At 40.2% G+C, this 21,524-nt stretch overlaps 1 long non-coding RNA gene across 1 annotated transcript; it reads left to right on the forward strand.

Moving 5' to 3' along the window:
- The first annotated feature begins 11,628 nt into the window (after positions 1-11,628).
- On the forward strand, positions 11,629-21,063 carry LOC149315016 (uncharacterized). Its single transcript, XR_016281152.1, has 3 exons — positions 11,629-11,709; positions 14,250-14,388; positions 20,827-21,063. It is a non-coding gene; the product is annotated as an uncharacterized LOC149315016 (long non-coding RNA).
- The last annotated feature ends 461 nt before the right edge of the window (positions 21,064-21,524 follow it).

Below are 21,524 nucleotides of genomic sequence, written 5' to 3' on the forward strand. Positions count from 1 at the left end.
TAACTGAAAGGTTGTCTAAATATCCTAAAGGTCTCAGATCCTGTCTGATCTTGCATACTGAGCAGCATCAGGCCTAGTTAGGAAGGGGGAGCTGCAGTAAATACAAAGTAGTGTAGACTACATTCAGAGGAAGACAATAGCAAACCTTCTCTGACAAAAAAAAACTATGATAGGATCACTATAAGTTGAAGTCAACTTGAAAGGGAATCACAACAATAAATAACTTGACCTAAAAAAAGTTTACAGTCTTAAATGTGGGGACACAGCTACTGGGAAGGAAACGAAAACAAGGTAATGCATTATTGGGCTGCCAGGTTGAATATGGGACAGAGTTTCTATATCTTTAATGTTAACAGATCCTGGGGCAGGAGTACATATCATAAAGTTCTGTACAGCAGATTATGGCTTCATTACGGAATGCCAAGCTATATAAATATATCTGGATGATTCTCACACATACACATGCTTCAGCCAATGAATGGTTGTGTTGTCAGGGTGAATATAGAAGCTAAAAGGTGGGTTGAGGTGAGGGAAAAGATGTCACATAGTTCTGCCTGATAGAATTTTACCCTACATCTTCCAACCCCAGGATCAGTAAACATTAAAGGTATAGGATCCTTGGTCCACATTCAACCTGGCAAACCTATTTAAATTACACAAAATTTTGTTGTTATCATAAAACACTGAGACTATAGGGAGAAAAATGATTATTGGTATGATTGGTTTTCCTGTAAGTATTATAGAAAGAATTCAGTAAGTCACAGGTGCTACTCTGAACAAATTCTGACTAATAATGCTTTACTTGTTTCAATGCAGTCTTTCATGCTAATAGCAGATGTCCTTCTTCAGCAGATGGTTCTCCTGCACAGGCACTAGAAACTTATGCACTTACCTCCCAGCAGTTCAGGGTCATGTGGTCGAATCCTATAAAGTCAACACCCCTGAACTCAAAGAGCCATATGGTTTAAAGGCTACAGTGTCACCAGTGTGAAATGCTGATGAAAGTTGGGAAACTGATGGGAGGTAAAGTGGCAACTGGCTCAGAGAAAGCATAAGGGAATCAAAGTTACACCAACAACAAAATGCTTCTAAGAACTTGAACTTGAAGCTTGTGGAAGCAGTAAAAATGTACAGTGGTTTGTGTCAGTTTCTGTTACTTCATCTGGAACAGAATTTATATTTCACTATGAGAAACGTAGCATGAGTATCATTAAGGCCTAAATCCAATTCTTATTCCCAACTAAAGTAGACATAATATATCGGCTGGAATTGATAGTTGGTTCGTATCCATTTGTATAAGTTCTTTAATTCAGTCAAGGCCATATGATACTATACAGTTATAGTACTAGCATTCCACTTAAATTGTTGTGATTTCATCCTATGGAACCCTTGGATTACTGTTTTCCCTTTTATAATTCCCAGCCATAGCACTCCAGTGCCTCACCAATCTACAAACACCAGGAGTCCATAAAATGCACCCATAGCAGTTAGTGGAATCATAGTTCTATAACTGTAGTGTGAACATCCCTCAGCCTACTCTACTTTGGACTACAAATTGGATTTGGTGCAATATAGTTGGCCCTCCTTATCCACGGATTTTTATCCACGGATTCAAGTATCCACAGCTTGAACATATTCAAAAAAAAGTATAAATTCCAAATGGTAAGCCTTGACTTTCCATTTTATATAAGGGACACCATTTTGCTCTGCCATTATATTTAATGAGATTTGAGCATCCACAGATTTTATTATCCACAGGGTATCCTGGAACCAAACCCCAGTGGATAACAAGGTCCCACTGTACTTGTAGTTTAATCTTGACAATGAGGAAATCAAAATAGTTCCCATACCTTGGGTCAAACACTGGTAAGAATGGGGACAGCAGTCAAGAAATCAGAAGACTAAGAATGGGAAGGACAGCTATGAAAGACCTAGACAAGACCCTAAAAAGTAAAGATATACAACTGAGCCCAAAGGTTAGACTCATACAAGCCTTACAAGACAGTTAAAGAAGAAGACAGGAAGAAAATCAATTCATTTGAGATGTGGTTCTGGAGAAGGGTGCTGAGGATCCTGTGGACAGCCCAAAAAACAAACAAATTGGTCCCAGAGCAGATCAAGCCAGAAATCTCCCTGGAAACCAACATAAAGGTTAATAATAATAATCGTGGGAAGGCACAACTCACTGGAAAAAATAATAATGCTAAAAAAGGTGGAGGGAAGTAGAAAGAAAGGAAGGCCACATGCTATATGGATGGATAGTAATAATAATAATAATAATAATAATAATAATAATAATAATAATAAGAAGAAGAAGAAGAAGAAGAAGAAGAAGACATTTTATTTGTAGCCTGTCTCTCCCTATGGATTGAGTCAGGTTACAACAAACAAAAATAAAAATAAAATAAAATATTAAGCAAGTCATGGGTATGAATTTGCAGGAACTAAGCAGAGCAGTGAAGGACAGGGAGTCCTAGAAATGTCTCATCCTATAAGAAATGAATTGGAATTGTCTTGAAGGCAGTTAACAACAACAACAAATTATAAAGCAAGTGTACAATGAAGAGTGCAGATGTAGTTAGCCACATCCATTCTACTTGCTTACTATAATCTTGTGGTCTCAGTGTTTATCTTCTTCTTTAACTTCTGTTATATTTTTTCTGGTTACTAACCTGCTTTTTCAGAGAAGCAGGAGGGGAAATGGTAACATATAGAAAAGTAAATTTCCATAGCATGTTTCATCAGCAAAATATACCCTTATTTAACTTTCCATAGACAGGCTAGAAATATTACCAACAAGATGTTACTGGGAAAGGTGATTCAGCATTTGGAGGTCTCAGTCCCATTTCTTTAATACTCATACCAAGGACTGCTACAACTTACATCCTTACTACCAGCTTTGAAATAGTTTCTCAGTTCAGTTGAAGGTGCTGGTTTTTGTTACCGATAAAGCCTGGAATAGCCAGAGTTTGGACAAATTACTTTTAAAAAAGAAATTCAGTATGAAACTTGCTGTACAATACCCTCAAAATATGGTGTTGTCATTAATGCTACAAAACCTTATTAGTGAGCTTAGATTTCTTGTTACTGTTTCTTTATGTTTTAGTTCTCTATTTTTTTTGGGGGGGTGGGGGGGTGGGGGTGGTACACATCTTTAAAAGTAAGAAAAGAAACTAGCATATGAAAAAGAATCCCCTCCAAATGTCCTCCAGATAATTTTGCCTCTCAAAAGTAGAGAGAGAGAAAAAATGAATAAATACCTCTCATTACACAAAAACTAACATTTCCATTTGTGTAATTTTCCAGAAGTAATGTCATTACCAATAAGACATACCACTAAAGTATCATGTTATACGTAACATTGTGTCTAACAATTTACTTCCAAGACCTGTAACTGGTTTTAAGGCAGAGCGTCTAAAAGACTGCCTTCTCCAGTACAAAAATGTAAAGAGGCTCTGTTAAAGGTCCCTTCTAAAGAGGAAAGGTTGGTGGGGACATGGGAAAGGGCTTTCTGTGTACCATCAACATAGTTGCAGAATATTTTGCTCAGAGAAGGAACTTTGGTTTCACCAGAAGGCCTGGAAACATTGGCCTGTTACAGACTGCCAAAATAAAGCTGCTTCGGGTCTCTTTGGAGGTATGCTATTTAAATGATGTATGGGTCATAAGAGTCTGGAGGTCGCACCAAAGCCACACTCCGTTCCTAAGCACTGGAGTGAAGCTTTGGTGAAGCTTCCGGATTCTTAGGATGCATGCATCATTTAAACAGCATACCTCCAAAGAGACCCGAAGCAGCTTTATTTTGGCAGTCTGTAACAGGCCATTATTTTCACCACTGTTCCCAGAATCCCCCTGCCAGTTTGATCACTAGCTATATTGTCTGGAGTTTTTGGCACTTGTTATGCAAAAAAAAAAATATTTCCATGCTGTGCTTTCCCATAATTATCCTTTTGACAACAGATAAAAACATTAGCATTTCATTGTTTTTTCAGTGACTAAGGTAGTTTTCTGTTTTATGGGTTTATCTTTGTTTGCTTAATAATTCATTTTCCTTCCTGTGTTTTGAGCTGTGTAAGTACTGTATTCTTTCTTTTACAGTTTTATAGTGAATTCTCTTGAGCACTCATTGAGTAAAGCAGTGATTTAAAGATAACATAAAATAAAATAAGGTTTTCGGGTATTCTGTGCAACATAGGCTGCATCTGCACTGTAAAAATAATCCAGATTGTCACCACTTTTAACTGCCATGGTTCACTGCTATGGAACTCTGGATTTTGTAGTTTGTTGTGCCACCAGAGTTCTCTGATAGAGAAGGCTAAACATGTCACAAAACTACTAATTCCAGAATTCCATAGCACTGAGCTATGGAAGTTAAAGCAAACTAGATTATTTCTGCAGTGCAGAAGTGTCTTAATTCCATACAGTACTAAAATGAATTGTGAAAAGAAGAAAGTCCAGAGGTATGGCTGGGGAGGGGGCTAAAATGAGGGCATTAGGCACCCAAATAAGAATTCTTCCACCAAGGTAAAATTTTCTTTCCGTGTCCAGGTTTCTTGTTGTTGTTCTGTACCTTGAAGACATTTCTGATTTATGGAGACCCTAAGGAAAACCTATCATGGGGTTTACTTGGCAAGGTTTGTTCAGAGGGAGTTTGTCATTGCCTTCCTCTGAGACTGAGAGGGTCTTAGTCCAACACCCAGACCACTACACTGGCTCTTCCTCAAATTTCTAGTATTGCAATAATGTAACCATTCAGTTGACTACTTAGAAATAAAATTTAGTCATCCAAACAAAAGGGCTAGACAAAGCTGACAAGAGAATGTGAACACAATAAATGTAAAGAGTTGTAGCAGTGAACAATCTTCAGTGTTGCATTCATGCTAAAAATACAAGGACTGATGGAAAATTTAATTGAGAGTCAGAATTCTTATCCGGGGAGGCACAGCTTCATTTTGCACCCTCATAGCTACACCCTTGAGAGAAGGGGCTTATTATCTGCCACTTGACACCATCATGGGGGATAGGAAAATGAAGCCAGTGCAAGGAAGATAACAAACCCTTTCCTCTTTCCCTCAAACCTCTAACGAAAGTTGTTGTCAGGCATGCTTGAAAGTAAAGGCCCCAACCAACCTATATGAAAAGTCTTGCGAAAAGAAAGATCTCATTGTGACATCTGGTAAATTGGGTGTGTGTTGAATATGAGAGTGACTCATGTGGTGATGGTGGTGGCAGCAGCAGAGGAATGGAGTGACCAGGTGGAGGGAGACAAAGGGCATTTTGCAAAGTGCCCTCTCAAACCTGGCAAGAAATGGACATTGCAATACAACTCCCACGAGAGAATAGATGGTGAGACAGTACAGTGCCTTTAGAAACTGGGTTGTGTACATACATGCACACACTTTCTGGTCCTTCTAAAAGGCTAAATCTCTCACTTCAGACCTGGAGATATTCATTACACAGTAACAGAAACCCATTCCACTTTAAATCACACATTTCTTGTGTATTTCATTTCTGGCCCAGTGCCCAAATGAACACAGCAGGTGCTGTCTCAGGAATGTCACCATCTAATAAAAGTACTGTAACATAACACAGAGCCAATAAAAAATTTCTATGCATGGACTTTGTTTTGCCTGACAGAGGGATTGCCTAATAAGACAAAAGCCTATGAAATCCAAGGAAGATGAAGTATATGCGTTATCATTAAGACTTCTCTCATTCTTTTTTGCTCAGGCAACTGAATGCAAATACCAGGTGACAGAAGCTGTGCGGGATCTTTTATCGCTTTTTTTCTTTTGCTTGCTGGGGAAACCAGCCACACTGGCACGTTTGTTTTCTGCTCCACTCCTTGAAGAGTTTCATCATTTCTGATTCCCTTTAAGGACTGGAGAGATGACTTAACTGAACAACAAGCAATGAAATCGAAGGCACTGGGAAACTCAGCTAGTGAGGATTATTCTGTATAGAATCATAGAATCGTAGAGTTGGAGGAGACAACAAGGGCCATCCAGTCCAACCCCCTGCCATGCAGGAACTCTTCATCAAAGCACCCCTGACAGATGGCCATCCAGCCTCTGTTTAAAGACTTCCAAGGAAGGAGCCTCCAACACACTCCAACACACAATGTCCTGCAGTAAGGACCCTTTCATACTACACTGTTATAACATTATGATGCTATTTTAACTGTCATGGATCCATCTTATGGTATCCTGGGTTTTATGTTTGTTGTCATGTGTCTTCGAGTCATTTCTGATTTATGGTGACCCTAAGGCCAAGACACTAAAAGGTTTTCTTGACATAACTTGTTCAGAGGGTTTTGCCCTTGCCTTCATCTGAGACTGTGACTTGTGCAAGGTGGGTTCCATGGCCACCACTGGAACCACTACAGCATACTGATTCTCTTGATTTAGAATTTAAGGAGGGAAGTTGAGAATTCTTGCTCAGATAATTCTCCCTCACTAAAGTACAAATTCCAGGATTCCATGGCAGTTAAACGGCATCATAGCACTGTAAGTGTGTGGTGTGAAAAAGCCCAAACAGAAATCACTGTATTAGGAATGCCTGGATTTTTATTTCCACTCTTATGTCATTTTTACATAAGTCTACAATGGCTGCAAGGCATTCTCTTGGTTCCATTGCATATATATTTGGTGAAGACACACCAAGTCCTACTCAATTTGGTCAGGATCCATAGAGTAGCTACTCCCAGGTTGTAGAATTACAATTCACATGAAGCTCCCTACTGGTCAGCTCTCTCTGGACTCCTTTTGCTGACAGGCAGACCTTTGTTTACTTTGACAGGCTATTAACTGGTTGCTGCCAGGGGTGTTGGGGTAGTTTTACTTTCATTGTTCTGTTTTTAATTCCTTTAAGATGTTTTAGGTTAGTGCTGCTTTTAATAAGGCAGTTTATTTAATTTGCAATTTAATTTGTTTGTTTGTTTGTTTGTTTATTACTATTGTGATTGGTTTTTAACTATGTTGTGAGCAACCTTGGGTCCCATAGTGGGGAAAAGACAGGGTCTACTTTCAATAAAATAAATTAATGAAATATATTATATTCCTCTTCTATAGTAATTGGATCCCCCTCCCCCCCCCAAAAAAAAACATGAAAATCTGCCTGCTCACATGGATTTTAGCATAGATAGGGAAATGCATGGGTTAGGGTTGAAGTTCCCACCTTACTCTGGAGGTTCAGTTCCCCATAATGGTGAGAAGGCCTTGAAGGACGTTTTAGAGGGGAAGAAAACTGTACAATTTTCAGGTGGAGTGTCATTGTCCCACACTTACAGTTTAGACAGGATGGTCCAATGGCTTTTAAAATTACTTTGCCCTTCATTTTCCATTTCAAAAGGCAAGCTACATTTTCCTTTGGCAGCTATCCAGCTGCTGTAGACTTGGAAAATGAAGTCTTAAAGCCCCAGGGAAACTGTGCTCCACAATAACATACCACCATTCCCATAAGCATTGTATGGAATAAAAGATGGCTGGGTCCTTGAGGAAACCATCTTTTTGTCCCTTCAGTGAAAGAAAGAGAAGAAGAGTTCAATAGTCCTTGGAATCTGATTATGTCACCATGTAGTGTCACTTCCCAGAGGCATACACAGCTTCATGGTCAAAATCCAGGCTACTGTGAGCATATAGCAAAGCATGCATCTCTTAAACTTTAAAGGGAAGTACAAAGACCATTGAAAGATGACTCGAATCACCTATACTAATTTAGACACACACATCCAAATTATTACTTATTAGTTTATTTTATCTATTTATATCCCACCTTTTCCCCTGATACAGAGGCTCAAGGTGGTCAGCAAATTTAAAACCTGGCAGATTAAAAACAATACAAAAACATTAAAGAGTATACATGTAACATTTAAAAAACTATTAAACAATTTATAAAGTTAAAAACATTAAAATAGTGAAATGTATTTTTTTTTAAAAAAACCTCTATATATACCTTAAAATCTGAATTGCACAGCATTTCAAAGCTCAACCTTCATCAATATGAAAATATCTAATGGCCCAAAAATGTTTTTACCAGCTGCCAAAACAGAGCAGGAGTGGGGCCATCCTGGCCTCTCTAAGGAAGGAATTCCAAAGTATAGGAACAGACTTTGTTTTGTTTTGTTATCTCTTGTTCCGTCCAAAAGGACCTGAGAAATTGGTGGGACAATTAGAAGGGCATCTCAGGATGATATTTGCACTCTAATTGGCTCATAAAGTGAGATATGGTCTTTCTAATAACCTGGACCCAAGCTCTACATCTGACCCCCTCCCAACCTTGGGTGTTGGAATATGGATGACCTAGAGATAATAGGCATTCTATTGGTGCACTAATGCCTACCCCCCCCCCCCCCCCCCCGCATTCAACAGTCTTCCTTCTTGAGCTAGTCAAGAAGGAAGGTGGTTCTGGAGTCTCCTCAGCATGTTGTGCTGGAGGATTTCAACATCGATGCTGAAGCTGCCCTGTTGGGAGTGGTCTTTCATGATGATCATAGATTTACTTCAATGTATATCAGGTTTCACTCACGCTACAGAACATATTTTGATCTAGTTTTCTGTGCTGGATGGGATGGAGGTGAACCTGGAATTGAATAACTTTCTCTAATTCCATTGTCCTAGACATATGACTGTCTGATGGGATTTAGACTTGCTGAGACTTAGAGCCTCTTCATGGGTAGGAGACTGATTAAGATGGTCTGCCCCTGGATGACTCCAAGAGATTTCTGACGGCCCTCAATGCTCAAGTTTCAGTGTACAGTTAAAGGTAGTATGCCAACTTGCACCCATTCCTGGAAATGTCAGATCTGGATCCAATGATGCATACCTTAATTACATCCCATTGGTATTATTGTAATTTACTCTGTGCAATTTTTCAAAATCAGCATTTTGAAAAGTGTTCAGAAGCTTCAGTTGTCTTAAACAGCATTAACCAAACCATTATGTGGGTCTCATTAAAGAAAGCACACAGCTCCCTTGTTACAACAATTTATTGGTGACCATTCTGCTTCTTTTTCAGTGGTCTCGGGTGGTCAGACCTCGTCTTCTGTCCCCTTATCTGTTGGAGTTCCTCAGGGCTCTGTTTTGGGTCCCCTTCTGTTCTCTTTATACACACTCTCCCTTGGCAAACTTATCAGTTCTTTTGGTTTCTCCTACCATCTTTACGCCGATGATACCCAACTGTACCTTTCCACCCCTAATCTTTCGCCAGAGCTAGAGCAGCAAGTGTCATCCTGTTTAACAGCTGTCTCCCACTGGATGCACCATCGGCGTCTGAAGCTCAATATGTCCAATACAGAGCTTCTTGTTTTCTCTCCTAAGCCCACCCTTCACTACTCCTTTTCTATTTCTGTCAATAACATCTCTATCCAGCCGGTCCAGGAAGCCCGCAGTCTCGGTTTCATCTTTGACTCCTCTTTGTCATTTATCCCTCAGATCCAGACTACAGCCAAAGTCTGCAGATTTTTTTCTCTATAATATCGCCAAAATCTGTCCATATCTCTCAGCTTCTACCGCAAAGATACTGGTCCATGCCCTAGTGGTCTCACGACTAGACTACTGTAACCTCCTCTTGGCAGGGCTTCCCCTCTCTCATCTCCAAACATTAATTTCTGTTCAGCATTCAGCTGCACGCATTATTTCACTCGCTCGCCATTATGATCATGTCTCCCCTCTGTTGTCCTCCCTTCACTGGCTCCCTTTTCCTTTCCGCATCAGGTACAAAGTTTTGCTACTCACCTTTAAAGCCCTGCATGGGCTGGCCCCTCTTTATTTAACCGATCTTCTCTCTCCCTACATCCCTATTCGCACTCTCCGCTCTAGTGGCCAAAGTCTCCTCTTTCAACCCAGGATCTCCTCTGCCCCATCCCGGATCCGTCCCTTCTCTTTTGCTGCCCCTCATTCCTGGAACCTTCTTCCTCTGCATGCACGGCTCATCACTTCCCTAACCAGCTTTAAGGCTGAGCTGAAAACCATATTGTTTAGGGAAGCGTTCTCAGGGAATTTGTGATTGTCATTTGGCTGTCTGACAATATTTGATGTGATGTGATTTGTTTTATATTTGATGTTTTTAATTTGGTTTTTTTCTTTTCTATATGGTAATTTTATCATTTATCTAAATGGCTTGGGCCCAGGATTTCTGAAGGACCGCCTCTCCCCGTACAATCCGCCTCACACCCTCAGAACGTCTGGGCAGCAACTGCTGAAGGTGCCAGGGGCTAGGCTAGCTTCTACCTCTAGAAGAACCTTTTCCACAGCTGCCCCTGCCCTTTGGAATACGCTGCCCATTGAGCTCCGCTCATCTACTACCCTGGCCCAATTTAGGAAGGATCTCAAGACCTTCCTATTTAAGCAGGCATTCCCCGACTAAACATCCTGTGGGCCTCCCTCCTCTTCCGTGGCCATGAGGATGGGCTAATGGGGCTTTTTATTTTCATTTTTTGTATTGGTATTGATGTTTGCTGTGTTTTTAACCTGTATTTGTTGCATTGTTGCATTTGTAAGCCGCCCTGATCTTTTTGGAAGGGCGGGATATAAATAAAGATTTTATTATTTATTTATTTATTCCTCTTTTATTGTTATCTTAGGCCGGTTACAAACCGGCACTTGGGATGTCTGCAGGATGTCCCATTTTAAAAAGGGGGCATCTCTTCTAGACGCCCCTGGGTCTAATACGGACTCTGTCCGTACAATATGGCGCCGGCCGTTCCACACGGCCGGCGCCATCTTTACGTATCGGATGCTGTGCGTCTGAATGTGTCGCGGCGCCTGTGACGTCGCGAGTGCGCCAGCGGCACCTCGTGATGTCACAGAGGCGCCGCAGAAAGAAGCTCCATTTTGGAGCTTCTTTTTTGCTCCGCAAGGGAGCTGCGCGGTGTGGCTGCGACGGCTCCCTTACGGAGCAAACGGCGGCAGCAGCAGACCGCCTCAAAGCGGCGGTCTATAACCCGCCCTAGAATGTACGCCTTGGGCAGGCTTTTATATACTTTTTAATTTTACCGACTTTGTACAGTGCTGTGTATAATTACAGCGCTTTAGAAATAAAGTTTAATAATAATAATAATAATAATAATAATAATAATAATAATTCTAGGCATAATTGAAAGTGATGACTATGACCTGTAAAGCCCTACATAGCTTGTATCTGGAGTAACTAAAGGAATACATTCTCCCATAGCAGTGCCCAGTTCTGCCTTCTGCAACTTCTCCAGAATTCCCCAAGCCCGCCTCCTTTATTGCCCAGTGATGTGATTTTTGTTTGCAGATCTTTGGACTAAAGCATGGATCAATAAATAACTAATCCATGTTAGATAATCTCTTGACTATGTGGCCCATTAGTGAAAACAGTGAGTCGAAGATGATTGTTCCTAGTACATTTGCGGGTGATAATTCATCTTTTTGAAAGGTGTTCATAACAATTTGTAAAGTTTTCATCTAGTTGTGTAATTATTTAAGTGCTTGGCCAATTTCATAAAACTCTGCCCTGAGGCAAAATCTTCCGTGCAAAGATTTCCAAATACTTTTGAAAGGTAATTCCAAGCATTCCTTTATGAATAGACTCTTTAAGGGTTTGGCGGATTGTAAAACAGATAACTGAAATAACAACATCTTCTCTTGTCTCATTTCTCATTTCAGGACTCAATGTTGGACAAGCAGAGCAAAGGGAGCCCATCTGAATTGTGACAAGTCAAAGAAAGGCTTGGCTCACTACAAAGTAAGCCAGATTTAGAGCTTAGTGTTTCCCACTGTAGGATACAGAAAAACAAATATAGCACTTGCCCATCCTCTCCCTAAGGTTTATTATTATTATTATTATTATTATTGGTACTATGATTGTTGTTACTATTACTATATAGCACCATCAATGTACATGGTGCTTTACAAGGAAAATAACAACAACAAAAATGGCCAGCCCTGTCAAAGGTGTACTGTCTAATATACACAGAGCAAAAGAGAAGAAGGAAGAAGTAATGCAAGTATAAAACTATACAATGCAATTGTAGAACAAATTATCCAGATACAAAAAACAACAATATAGTATAAAATTAATAAATACATATAATCAAAATGTACAAGATGATAAAACAATATTAAACTAAAACTCAAAAGGCTTTGGAAAGCATGAAATAAAATAAATATGTTTTCAACCTGCACCTAAATCACAACAGTGTAGAGAACAACTGTGTAGTGGAAGAAAATCCCAGAGCTGTGGTGTCACCTCCCAAGAAGTCATTACCATGGGTGGTTATCTTACAGGTCACACTGAACAAGAGTATCTCATCTATACTAATATATGTAGAGGAAAGAAAGAAAAAAAACACATGTTTCACCCTCTTCCATTCTACTCATAACACTTTAATTCCCATGGCTTCATCCTATGAAATCCTGGGATTAGGGTTCTCTACTAGAGAGTGCTAGTGCGGTGGTCTTCTGAGTGATGCCTCAGGGTGCCTATTTAATTAATGATCCATTGACTGCTGGGAAAACCTCTCATCTTGGGTGGTTTTCATTTGCACTTGCTGGGTCTTGATTTTGGTGTTTTTCAGGATTGGTAGTTTACTTTGAGGATGTACAGACCAGCACTTTGTGCTGGCCTGGACCCAAACTAGGGTTCAGAGAGGGCTGAGTGTTTACACGCTCGAAGCCCTTGTGCCAGCATCCAGGCACCATCTTGGCACGTGCCTGATCAGGTGGTGGGTGCCATGATGACATTGCTCATGTGTAGCACCCAAACAGCACTGCGCACAAGGGGTGTCATAAGGCCATGCCACAGCACTTATGGTTGCCCTGTAGCAGTGCAGATAGGAGTTGCATTTCGCAGCTCCTTTTTGTACCGGGTTGGGAGCATGGCATGTGGTTGCCGCATCCACAACCCAGTAGTTCGAGGGGTGGCATAGAGCCGCTCCTTACAAGCTATTTATACAACCCCTTTGTTTACTTTAGGAGTTTCTTCTTTCCTGTTGAAGTTGTATAGGTGTTTGTGGATTTCCATGGCTTCCCTGTTCATTCTGACCCAATAGTTGTTGGCGTGGTCCAGAATTTCAGTGTTTTCAAACAGCATTTTATGCCCAGAATGGTTTATAACATGCTCTGCTATGCCTGATTTTTCTGGCTGGCCCAGTCTGCAGTGTCTCTCATGTTGCTTGATTTGTGTTTGAACACTGCATTTGGTGGTCCCTATGTAGACTTGTCCGCAGCTGCGCAGTATGTTGTAAACTCCTTTGGCCATGAGAGGGTCTCTCTCATTCTTCACTGAGTGCAGCATTTGCTGGATTTTCTTGGTCAGTTTGTAGATCATTTTGGGGTTGCGTTTCCTCACCAGTCTCCCTATTCTGTCTGTGGCTCCTTTGATGTATGGTGGTTGTTTGTCTTCATGCCTCTATCTGGGTTTTTTCTAGGTCTGGCAGCCCTTCATGTCTGAGCTGGAGTAACTATTAGCCTGTAGAACGCAGTCTAGGTGATTCAATTCATCTTCCAGGAAGTATGGTTCACAGATCCTTCTTGCCCGGTCTACCAGTGTTTTTATTGTGTTTCTTTTTTTGTCTAGAATGACTTCTACTTTATATATTGATACATCTGATGAGGAGTTTCAGGTTGATAGCCAATATGAACTGATCTAACCCTATTCTTATTTTACCTGCAAACAAAGGCTTAATTTAATCATCCCTAAACTCCCAATGTTACAGAAAACAGCACATACCCAAAGCAAATTCAATTACTGAGCCCTTTTCCTAAATGACAGGCACAAGACCTCCTGATAAGCTTTTCATAGGATGAGCTAGAGAAAGCAGGGTGAATAATCAGTCTAAGGAAAGGCAGTCCAGACTGGTGTCCCTAAATTAAAATATTAACTGGCTGTGGAAGGCATTATTTACCCTCTGAAACATCACCAAGCAATATTAAATAATTCACAGGCTGCTTAATTAAACATCACATGATATGCAGAGAAACTTGCTCCTTCTCTTTGCAGCTGTGTTTTTCAAAGTTGAGCTAGAATGGATCTCTGAGACTTAAGTCCAAAATTGCCAAATGGATTATTTTCTGTTTGAAGCTTGTGTATATGTGTACTTTTCCAGCATTCTTCAAAACCAGGAATGCTATGTCTACAAAGACCTCTCACCAATTCCTTTTTTCTTCATGTTCTCTCTTGGCAGAGAGATATAATGTAAATGGTAAATAGTAGCCCTTCCAATGATGAGCCAAAAACAGCTTCCTGCCTGCCCCACCTTTTCTTCATTTCTTTTCTTTTCCCAGGCAAGCTCTTTGCTGTGCTACCTTTAATTAACAGCCAGGGTTCACTGAGAGAAAGGATGCCTAAAGGGAAGATTTGAGTTGCAAGCTGAGGCTTTGTTTCGCAAATAGCTGACAAAGGAATCTGTTTCCGGGGATCAAGGTAAATGAAGTCTTCCTTAAGTCTGTTGTGCTGATTCTGTGTTCTTATGCTATGGGGGAATAGGAAAAAAGCTCTGTGTACAACATAACATCACCATTTCTATTAAACAGAACATTGTTAGCTCTTTCTCACTGTTAACTCTTCCAACGGTTCCTCTCATTTATTAGCATTTCTGGTATGATAAGAGGGCCTTGTGCTAAAACAAACATGAGTTTTACATGAAATTTGTTAGCTACCACTGCTTCATGCAGCCATATATATATATATATATATATATATATACACACACACACACACACACACACACACACACACACACACAAACTGCTAGGTCTGATGAGGTAGCAAAGTAATTTAAATATGAAAGCTAAACCAGGTGTGGTAATCCTATGGCTCTTCAGATGCCATCAGAATGCACCTCCAATTTAGCTTAAACCAGCAATGCCAAGGGTAAGAATTAATAAGAGCTGCAGTCCAACACTATATGGAGGATTTAATGATTCCTACTCCTGACCAAGGAAAGAAGCATATTGATCTCCCCAGGTTGGATCCTCCTGGAAAGTTTGGGAGCCTTGTATCTGAAACTCTGGGGAGCTGCTACTGTTCTTCAATGAGAGCCGGGGTGGAGAGTTACTTTTGACGGGATTGGGTTGGTGGATATCTAATCCACAATTCTCTGAATGTTGGATGATGTCATTGTTGGTGAGTGAAAAGCCAACTACTGGTGCAGTTTGGGATCAGGTTACCCAGATGCAGCCAAAAAATAACGTAACAGTGGAAAAAAAAAAACTACAAAAGCAAAATACCCAGCTATCATTATTGGCAATGCACTTTTCACACACAAAGAGACGAGTCACAGGCATAGTTGATTCATCCAAAGTTCTAGAGTCATTATCTTCAGTTGTGTTGAATACAATGTAATGCAATATATACACACACCAACTCTCCAACCAACAGCTCCAAACCAAGTAATCCACACTGCCCAGGCTCTTGGTCCCTTTATATAGGAGGGTGGTTCTGAGTCATCACTCTGTGCCACACAGCATGATGCAAGCTTGCTGTAACTTTACCTCATGCCATGTGCTCATGACTGAGCAGTCTGTGGTTGTCATATAGAACACATACCACTTGTCAGTCAAAATATTTTTTCTTCTGTTTCATGCACAATTACTCCAACAGCCATTCATCAAACAAGGAGTGTGGTCAAACCACTGACATCACTGGGGACATTATCACACAAGCCTCATTCTTGCTGCCATGACATTAATAAAAGGAAATGCATACATTATCAGTTTGGGAGCTTTCCTTATCACATGTCCCTTCTGTAGCACGATTTGTGCTGTTTCTGCAGTTGATGGTCTTTTGTGTTTTCTTCCACTCTGCTCCTTAACATTGTCTTCCTGTCCTATGCCCTACCCACATTGCCTTTCATTGTTGTTTGTTTTGTTTAATTTTTTAAAGAAAAATATTTGTAACACAATTTAGCAATAATAGCCATGTGGTTTAGTAAAACAAAGTTGAAAGAGAAGAAAAGAAAATCAGCTTGCTCTGGAATAGCTAGGAAGAGGGGGATTGGGAGGGAGGAGACTGACACCATCTGACTGCCTAATGTCAGAAGTGTCACAAGAGGAACTTATTGCACTTGAGAACTAATGGCACAGCATGACATTTGGGAGATTATTGATAGGTTTTCTCTGTTAGTGAAAAGATGCACTCTAATCAAGCTTGTTAAGGAAAAAGCAACATGGGACATACAGTGAATGAAATAAAACTTGTATGTGAGAGTCAGGGTGACTCAGCAGAAGCAAATTAAGAGCCACACAGGTGTATAAGGTAAAGCAATTAACAAGTCCTAAATGCCAAGGACAGAAATGCAAAGTGGATAATTGAACACACCTGAGAATTGTTAAGTGGTCAAGGCTGAGATGATGAAATCATTAATTCTGGGTAGAAACAAGAGAACCAATGAGAATGGATGTACACGCCCACTGGGTGGATACTGACAAGAGTGGGTGGTATGATCCAAGGACTATAATAATGGCTATGATTCCTAATGTATTTTGTGGGTAGTAGTTGGGTAGTAGTGAGGAGTTGTATTGGATAGTTTTGGAGCTGTATATAGTAGAATAAAGTAGATCTTTTATATAAGACTACTGAGTTGTATGGTGTCTTGAGTGAAGATACAAGAGCCAGCTGGATCCTGAAGAAGTGGGAAGACTTCTGTGGAAGCAAGAGTGAGAAGGCTTGGAGAGTTTGTCAGGGTCTTCAGCCTATTCTCTGTAACTCTGCTGCTTTAGAGCAAAGCTTTAACCACTGGCCAAAACTGGTCAGCGCCGGTGCGTAACAAGGTGGTGAGTTCGAGCCAGAGGTGAAGAGCAACAACTCCCATCATCCCTGACAAAGCTTCAGAGGCACAGCAGCGATGAATTGGAGGCAACATCACGTGCTAAGTATTGATAAAGGTGCTATTTTCAAACTTCAATTGTGGCTTAAAAACTGTGTGTGATAATTTCCCTGGTCTCTAGGTGAAATGCTGGATTTCAGTTTTCCATTCAGTGTTTTATCCCATGGATTGGCTTTGTTCATCCTCCCCCTTCCACCATGGAAAAGAGTGAGTGCTTGCAGAATCCATAAAGTATTGCTTTTCAGTACCATCCTAAAGCACCAATATTGCTCCTTCTCTCCATTCTACAGGTGTGAAAGAGAGAAGACAAAGCCAGGGAGGGAACTGTATTATTATTATTATTATTATTATTATTATTATTATTATTAACCTTTATTTATAAAGCACTGTAAATTTACACAGCGCTGTACATACAATCTTTTTAATTGGACGGTTCCCTGCCCTCAGGCTTACAATCTAAAAAGACACGACACAAAAGGAGAAGGGAGTGGTGGAGGGGAAGGGGCCTTTCTAGTAGGATAATACATATAAAATACATAGCAATACAGGAAATGATTCAATAAAACAGACAACAAAGAAACATCAAATAGCAAGTGACAGTTATGCAATGCCTGGGAAGGCTTCTCTGAACAGGATGGTCTTCAACTCCGTTTTGAAGCTGGTTAAAGAAGTGATGGCTCTTGCTCGTGGGGGAAGAAGGTTCCAGGAGTGAGGGGCAGCGAGTGAGAAGGGGCAAATCCTAGATGGGGCAGAGGAAATCCTGGGCTGGGACAGCAGACCTTGACTACCAGAGCGGAGGGCCCTAGTGGGAAGGTGAGGAGAAATAAGGTCTGATAAGTAAGGAGAGGCCAGCCCATGGAGGGCTTTAAACGTTGACAGAGGAGCTTATACTGAATGCGGAAAGGAAGGGGGAGCCAGTGAAGGGATGCCAACACAGGAGAGATATGGTCAGAGCGGTGGGTGGATGTCATAATGCGTACAGCTGAATGCTGGACAGAAATTAGAGGACAGAGGTGAGAAAGAGGAAGCCCAGCCAGGAGGATGTAAAACTGTAAAATTAAATAATTGTAGGATTGTGTAAATCACATTGATTGAATGGATCTACTCTATTTGGGACTAGCAGCTGCTTTCAGGCCATAGTTTCCATTTAAAATATATAACATGAATTTTAATTTTGTCACCATTACCTCTCAAATTCCCCTTATAACAATAGAAAGTACATTTCTATACCATTTATCAGTGCACTTAAGCACTCCCTAAGCATGTTACAATGTGTAAGCTAATTGCCCCCAGCAAACTGGGTACTCATTTTGGCCACCTCAGAAGGATGCAAGCCTGAGCCCCTGGCTGGTATTGAACTCGCAACGTTATGGTTTGTGTGTAAGTGGCTGCAGTGCAGGCATTTAACCACTGTGCCACCCTTCACTTCAAGAAATCTCTTTCATGGTGACCTATCCTCCAACTGAATATACAATATTTATCTCTGCTTTCCCAATTAAAAACATCTTGCAACATCTCCAGCTGTAGATATTAGGATTGAGACTAACTTGATAAAACAGGAACAATGGTACCTGGACTAAAAATTCTTTAATTACCCCCTCAAGAAAATGTGCACACAAACCCACTCTTTTTCTTTCACATCCTCTTTCCATCCTGATATTCATTAAGCCAGGTACCAGTTTTACCTAGTTTAGAAACCCCCTTATCTTCACCCCGCTTTTTTTCATCTCTCTCATTATTTTTCTTATTGTCTTTCTCGCCACTCCCCACCATTGTCTCCCCACAGAAACAGAAAATGCAGGCCTATGTCTAACATTTTCAATGGAAAGCTTGCAACATGTCATTGTGCATTTTTGTTGTCCCAATAAAGGTATCATTGTTTGGATGTTATTGGATTTAACCACCTGTGACTATGCTCACCATCCTGTCTATTTGTATATCACTTTCCCATGGCAAAACCATCCTAAAAGTCCAGATAATAAAGTTATAACTCAAGATTTAAATAACCACACAGTAAACACCTCACAATGATAAATAGATAATACTATAAATACTTCTGTTGTGAGGATAGTGTAATAAGAACTGGCTAATTCTGAGACTAGATTTTCAGAGTTAAACAATATTGATCATATGAATACTGATATTCCCTTGATAAAGATTCTGTTGACCACTTAGTGGGAGTTGTTGTCTTTGTCATTGTGGATGCCTTCAACTCTACTCTGAGTTATGGTGACCATGTCAGAACTTCTTGCTCGGGGGGGGGGGGGGGATCTCTTTCTTCCCAGGAGCCTCATGTTTCCCATCTGTTAGCAGATTCCACAAAGTACTGCAGGAAACAGACACTTTTTATTCAACTGAGTTCCATTTTTAAACAAAACCATAATAAACTCAGGATTCACACTCTCTGGTTGCCATCAGTATCTGTGATAAGTGCCAGGGCTTTCATAGTCTTGGAGCTCTGGTGGGGAGAGATGAGAACGCACATGTAGATAGCTTCATTTTTATTCTTAATGTGTTCCTTAATCAGCTCAACCACTTGCTACATCATTTTTAAAGCACACTCTGCAGCATTGTCAACATGTTAAGGAGTTAAGGGTTTCCAGTAATCATTATTAATCTAGACCTCTCAGGGCTATTGTTTTGATAGTGCTAAAGCTCTTCAATTCATTCCCAAACATATTGGAACAGTGAATATTATTTCAAATATAGTCCTCAAACTAATAAAAATGGGCTGGGGGAATTCTTTGAAAGGGAAAAGGAAAAGGAGAAGTCTAAATCCCCAATATGATGTATTTTCTGTTAATGAGAGCCCACATAAACTGCCTAGTTGGATGTCCTGTCCCATCTCTGCATGCTGATTCAGAATTGCTGGATTTGGGATGCCAGGCTAATAAAAATCTGGGATTGGGAGCCCAAAAAACAGTTGTGTTTCCTGTCCCTCTGTGGCTTGCTAGTCCAGAACTACTAACAGTTCCATAGTAATAGGACTGCTCTTTTAAATAAATAAAGAGCATGTAAAAATTGGTCAGATTGCTGTGTTCCATAAGACAGTCCAGTGTTTCGAGCCTTGAGGGGCCAGAAAGAAACTTCAGCAAACCACACCAGTAGCTTCCATCAAAAGCTATGGATGCCATCTCATAGAACATGTCATCCTCTTGCACATTTCCAGTATTTCCAACTCCAGCCAGATCTAGCAGCCCACCAGTGTTCCCACATTACATTCCACAAAGGTAGAGTGTGTGTAAATGTGTATGCTATTTTTTGGTGGTGTTGTGTGCCTTCAAGTCATTTCTGACTTATGGCAACTCTACTGTCTACTGATCTTATTTTTCAATGACATGGCGGAGGTTGGTCTGGATGGCCCTTGTGGTCTCTTCCAACTCAGTAATTCTATGATTCTATGACACAGCTTGAAGAGATACATTTCTGGACTGCAGTAATCGTCAGGAAAAAAAACCTGTTGAATTATCATAGTAATTAGCAATGTAACTAGTTCCTTTTAAAAAGTAACATTCTAAGCTATGGTTGAACTTGACATGTTTTTTAGCCATCGTACCTATTGAAGACATTATCCTGAAGTTTCAGAACATATAGTATATACATCACAATTGTAGTCTTAACTTTTTGCATGCTCAGTGTAGCAGGTTCTCATCCTTCTTTTGGGAGGTACCAGTTTCACCAGTCTTCTTTGATCTGCCACAGTAGATTAGAGTCTAATTTCCAATTTCCTGGTGTTTATCTTCCATAATATGAGCTACACTTGCAGAGTTATGTATTGAGCAGCTGTGATCATTTAAACTGTTTGCTGGATTTGTTTTCTTTTCCTACTTCCCATATTGAAAAATTACTTTTAAGCAAAGTGATTGTTCATGTAACAGTTGGTTGAATAAATTGTCCATGCTTCCCTCTCTCCCCCTCTCTGTCTCTCACTTTTGCAAATGTTGTGTGTTTGCAGAATTTTATGAACTGCTGCTAGTCTAGTGGACTTTGATATGTTGACTGTCTTCCCATCTGTTTGATTGTGATTTATCCAGATTCCATGCAGATAAAGAAGAACTGCTCCATCTGACTGGCTTCCCAAGGCTACATCATAAACAGCAGGAAAGACCACCTGCTACATAGAAACTATTTTACATCTAAAAGGCCTTGAAGGCCCAATCCCAATTGAATGACAGCAGGAATTCAAGAGGTAGAATGTGCCAGCAAACTTAGAAAAGCGCAAAAATATGTAACAAAAATAAATGTTTTGAAATAATCTTTGGGTTCCTGCAGGGGACTTGCAAATAGTTTGCACTTACTTACTTCATTTAGCTTTGAAATAGCTTTATCTGCAAAAAATACTGTTGTCAGGAGATTTTAGTATATACAGATTTTCTTGTTCCTTCTAAGAATGCTCTTTCATGTCTCTCCTATAACACAGACCTGCACTGAAGGAAAAAAAAACCTTTTTTCAATATTGTAGCTGTTTTGAATGTATTTTGGGGTGCTGACTTTACAAAACACAATAAAAAATATTATACCACACACAGGTTTCACACAGATTCCATATTTTTTATCAGTTCAGTTTATATTCAGCTTTGATTAAGTTTTAATGCTGATGTTCCAATTCTACTTCTTTTAGTGATTTTGAACAGATTTTTGTCTTTCATACCAGCAAAATAAAATGTTTTTAAAGTCTATCAGAAAGCTTTAGCCCCTTTCTTACTCTTTGCAGGATTTTTTGTTTGTTTGT

The sequence above is a fragment of the Sceloporus occidentalis genome, unplaced genomic scaffold (genome assembly GCF_023333645.1).
Source record: "Sceloporus occidentalis isolate IW3139 unplaced genomic scaffold, rSceOcc1.0.p SCAF_4, whole genome shotgun sequence".
In the NCBI taxonomy this organism is placed as follows: domain Eukaryota; kingdom Metazoa; phylum Chordata; class Lepidosauria; order Squamata; family Phrynosomatidae; genus Sceloporus; species Sceloporus occidentalis.